This window comes from Neophocaena asiaeorientalis, unplaced genomic scaffold, assembly GCF_003031525.2.
Source record: "Neophocaena asiaeorientalis asiaeorientalis breed wild unplaced genomic scaffold, Neophocaena_asiaeorientalis_V1.1 scaffold77, whole genome shotgun sequence".
NCBI classification, from domain to species: domain Eukaryota; kingdom Metazoa; phylum Chordata; class Mammalia; order Artiodactyla; family Phocoenidae; genus Neophocaena; species Neophocaena asiaeorientalis.
The window spans coordinates 6866374-6871310 of record NW_020174645.1 but is presented as its reverse complement, the minus strand read 5'-3'; positions in this window follow the sequence as shown (position 1 = coordinate 6871310).

Genomic DNA, 4937 nt, shown 5'->3' with positions numbered 1-4937 from the left:
GGGGGTTCATTTTAAAAGCCCTTTTTTTTTTTTTTTTTTTTTTTTTTTGCGGTACACGGGCCTCCCACTGCCGTGGCCTCTCCCGTTGCGGAGCACAGGCTCCGGACGCGCAGGCCCAGCGGCCATGGCTCACGGGCCCAGCCGCTCCACGGCACGCGGGATCCTCCCGGACCGGGGCACAAACCCGCGCCCCCTGCATCAGCAGGCTGACCCCCAACAACCACGCCACCAGGGAAGCCCCTAATAGTCCCTTTTGAGTACCATTGCTGATCTAAAGCTATTCCAGTTCTACGTGAAATTGCTGATAACCTGTGCAGATGCTGAGACAGAGAGAGAGGAGTTTAATTTCTTTTGCAAAACAAGGAGCAATATCTGGACTCAAACCCACTATGTCCCATCATATGAAAACTGCTGCAAAACACCAAGTTCTGTAGTTGTTAAGCTAATATTTCTGGGAGTCTACCAAACAGCCTCTAAGATGGAGCTGATTAAGAAAATGCTAAGCCAAATGGCATAACCTCTAGAAGCCTCAGTTTTCTCATCTGTAAGCTGGGGAGAACAAGAGGAGAATCTCCTGGTATTGAGGATCAGAAAATACTTCATGAACCATAAAGTAGGTAATGTGTTATCAATACTAAGCAGACAAGACATACAGCAATGCTGTTCCTAACACTGGAATGTTCTAAATTTAGGATGTGGTATGAACAAAATTATCTGTTGATTGTTTACATGTAGTCTTGTTAAATTTCTTATGCTTCTGAGGTTCTGCTTTCTCAATTGTGTACTGGGGCAAGACCTCATTCTGACTGTGCGCTGAGGATAAAATAAGGCTCTTTGAAAAAGAGAAACATACTATCATTATTTCACCACAGTTTTCTTGCTCCAAGTCAGACGATAGCAACAGGGCAAACAAGACTTGCAGGCACGGACTCTACAGTGCATGTTGGCTCACCGCTACCCTCTACTGGTCATTAGCGGTGCACAGGTAGATACAGAGAAGAGAGGGTCCTTGGAGAGGGACCCCAGGAAACTGAGGCTCAGAGAGGGAAAGGGACTTGCCCGAGGGCATGGAGATAGTCTTGGACAGAACATTTGGGACTCCTGAGTCTTAGCTTTTTCCAAAGGGAGAAAAATGAGAGCTGGAAACTCATTATGGCTTCACTCTTGCTAAGTTCTCACGAGCTTTTCTAGAGAGTCTGATTGGGACTTTTCTCTCCTGTTCTTCCCTCACCACCCAAACTGCTTGGACTTCCCATCCTTTTCTTCATACCAAGGTGGCCACCATTGGCCCTGAGGCTAAGAGTCCTGTTGGGTGCTGGGTGCTTCACAAAAATGATCTCAGATCCTTACAACTGCTTTATAAGGTAGGCCGGGAAACTAAAGCTCAGAGAGATTAAGACTCTTGCCCAAGGTCCAACAGCAAGTAAGCACAGGAACCAGGATCTCAACTCTCACCTGAGACCCCAAAGCCCACATTCTACCTGCCACCAAAAAACAAAACAAAGCAAAACATCATGGCAACTTGTGTTGAAGACATGATTAAAGGTAATTTTGTGGTTTTTTTAATGCCCCAAATGGCATTTGCTGGGCAGACATATGATGAAGCAACAAAAGAGGGAAATTTTTTGAGCACTACCACATACCAGTGACACTCATATATATTACCTATCAATTCTCCGATGACACATATATGATCTTGAATCCTGTCAACAATATTGAGTCACAAATGAGGAAATTGAGTTAAAAGAGATTAAGAAATTTGCCTAAAGTCACTTGGTGAATGCTGGCATTCAGACTCTAATCCTCCTGCTTGGTGTTAGTATATAAACAAATTATGCTCTTAGAAGCATAAATAGAGGAGAGTATATGGTAGCCTGTGTCAGGCTAGACTGCAGGCCTCCCCGCCACAAAACCCCTCAGGCTCTCCTATAAACCATTTTCTTCCTGGAGGCCTCAGGATTTGAAGTCCTCCTGATCTGAATTCAAACCCCTTTCCTTTTTTTTTTTTTTTTAATTTAATTTTATTTATTTTTTTATACAGCAGGTTCTTACTAGTCATCCACTTTATACACATCAGTGTATACATGTCAATCCCAATCTCCCAATTCATCCCCCACCACCACCCCCCGCCACTTTCCCCACTTGGTGTCCATACGTTTGTTCTCTACATCTGTGTCTCTATTTCTGCCCTGCAAACCGGTTCATCTGTACCATTTTTCTAGGTTCCACATATATGCATTAACATACGATATTTGTTTTTCTCTTTCTGACTTATTTTACTCTGTATGACAGTCTCTAGATCCATCCACGTCTCTACAAATGACCCAATTTTGTTCCTTTTTATGGCTGAGTAATATTCCATTGTATATATGTACCACATCTTCTTTATCCATTCGTCTGTCGATGGACATTTAGGTTGCTTCCCTGAGCTGACGATTGTAAATAGTGCTGCAATGAACATTGGGGTGCGTGTGTCTTTTTGGATTATGGTCAAACCCATTTCTGAGCCCTACTATGTGCCAGGCCCTGGCTGGGTATATATCTAATTTAATTCTTGAGAGAACACTGCGAGGTAGATAGCAATTATTATCCCTATTTTACAGGTGAGCAGATTGAAGCTCTGAGAAGTACAGTTGACTGTTGAAAAACATGGGTTTGAACTGCCTTGATGCACTTCCACAAAGATTTTTTTCAATAGTAAATACTACAGTACTTCATGATGCATAGCTGATTGAATCTGCAGATGTGGACAAACCACAGATATGGAGGGTTGACTCCATATATACTCGTATTTTCAACTACGAGGACAGTCGATGCCCCTAACCCCTGTGTTGTTGAAAGGTCAACTGTATCTTACTCAAGTATGTGGGCAAGCCCAGGTGTTGATAATTTGCCAATATTCTATGTGATATTCTCTTCATGGTCTTATTCTTCCCCATTAGCAGACAGGAAAATAGAGTTAAAGACAAGTGCAAATGACTTGCCTCAGGGCCTTTGCACTCACTGTTCCCTCTGCGTGCAGTGCTCTTCCCAGACATCCTGGTGGCTTGCTCCCTCATCCTCCTAAGGTCTTCACTTAAAAATCATCTTCTGGGACTTCCCTGGTGGCGCAGTGGTTAAGAATCTGCTTGCCAATGCAGGGTACACAGGTTCGAGCCCTGGTCTGGGAAGATCCCACATGCCGCAGAGCAACTAAACCCGTGCACCACAACTACTGAGCCTGCGCTCTAGAGCCCACGAGCCACAACTACTTGAAGCCCACGTGCCCTAGTACCCGTGCTCCACAACAAGAGAAGCCACCACAGTGAGAAGCCCGCGCACCACAACGAAGAGTAGCCCCTGCTCACCGCAACTAGAGAAAGCCCACACACAGTAACGAAGACCCAACACAGCCAAAAATAAAAACAAATTAATTAATTAATTAAAAAAGAATGTGATATAGCCACTCAATGGAATACTACTCGGCCACAAAACGGAATGAGCTACTGATACACTCTAAAACATGGATGAACCTTGAAAACATTACACTAAACGAAAGAAGCCAGTCACTAAAGACCACATAGTGTATGATTCCATTTATGTGAAATGTCCATAATAGGTAAATCCATGAAGACAGAAAGAAAATTGGTGGTTACCAGGGGCTGGTAAATCCATAGAGACAGAAGGTAGATTGACAGTTGCCAGGGGCAGCGGGGGAGGAGGGAATGGAGAGTGACTGCTTAGTGGGTAAGGGTTTTCCTTTTGGGGTGATAAAAATGTTTTGGAACTAGATAGAGATGGTTGCACAACACTGAGAATGTACTAAATGCCACTGAATTCTATACTTTAAAATGGTTAATTTTATGTTGTGTGAAGCTCACCTCAATTTTACCAAAAAGTTCAACCCTAAGCACATCTTATCTCCCTTCCCTGTTTGATTTTTCTCAATAGAGCACATGGCCCTCTCACATACTATATATTAGTATCTATTGTTCATCCTGTTTTTTTAGAATATAAACACCAAGAGGGTAAGGGATTTTGATCTCTTTAGTTATCTCACCCCAAAGAGTCCCTGGCACTCTGTAGGTATTTGTTGCATAAATGAATTAGAAAAAGTGTGGTGATGAACCAGAGTCCCGCCCCACCAACCCACCCCACTCTCTAATTCTAATGGGCTCTTGATCCTCAAGCAAATTAACAGCAATCTTCAGTCTGGGCTCATTTTTTCCTCCTTTTCCTAAAGAGCTAAATCCGTAGGCTCTCAGGTCAGCTCTTTAAACCCTTCTCTGCAGAGAGTCTGAGAGAAGAGGGGCAGGAGAGGAGACAACGAATCCATCACTATGTGGAGAAACACTGTCCGCTCTGCCGCCCTGTGGCTGCCCGCAGCAACTGATTGTAACCCCAAACTGATGCTGTGAGGCCATCTTGTCCCCCAGCCAGGAGGACATCGTTCCCAGCTGCTGCACAGGTGGCTCTTCAGGAGGGACATTTACAGGAACGAGTCAATAACCATTTATGAACAGCCATTCTGACACAGCTGTATACCAGGCACTTGGCCGAATTACAAATGTAAGATATAATCATTCATTTGATCATTCATTCACTTATGTGGTTATCAAACATTCACTGAGCACCTACCATGGGTCTTACATTATGGCCCTTGATTTCAGTTTACATTTGAATTTACAGCCAAGGCACCAACACAGTATAGACCAGAGTTTCTCAGCCTTGGCACTATTGACATTTTAGACCAGACAGTTCTTTGCTGTGGGCGTTGATCTGTGTATTGTTGGATGTTTAGCAGCATCCCTGGCCATTAGATGCCAGTAGCACTCCCTCAATCATGACAACGAAAAATGTCTCCAGACATTGCCAAATGTCCCCTGGGGGTGAACAGTCACCCCTGTAATGAACCACTGGTTTAGATGAGTATTTTTTCCCCAAACCCAGATAAACCA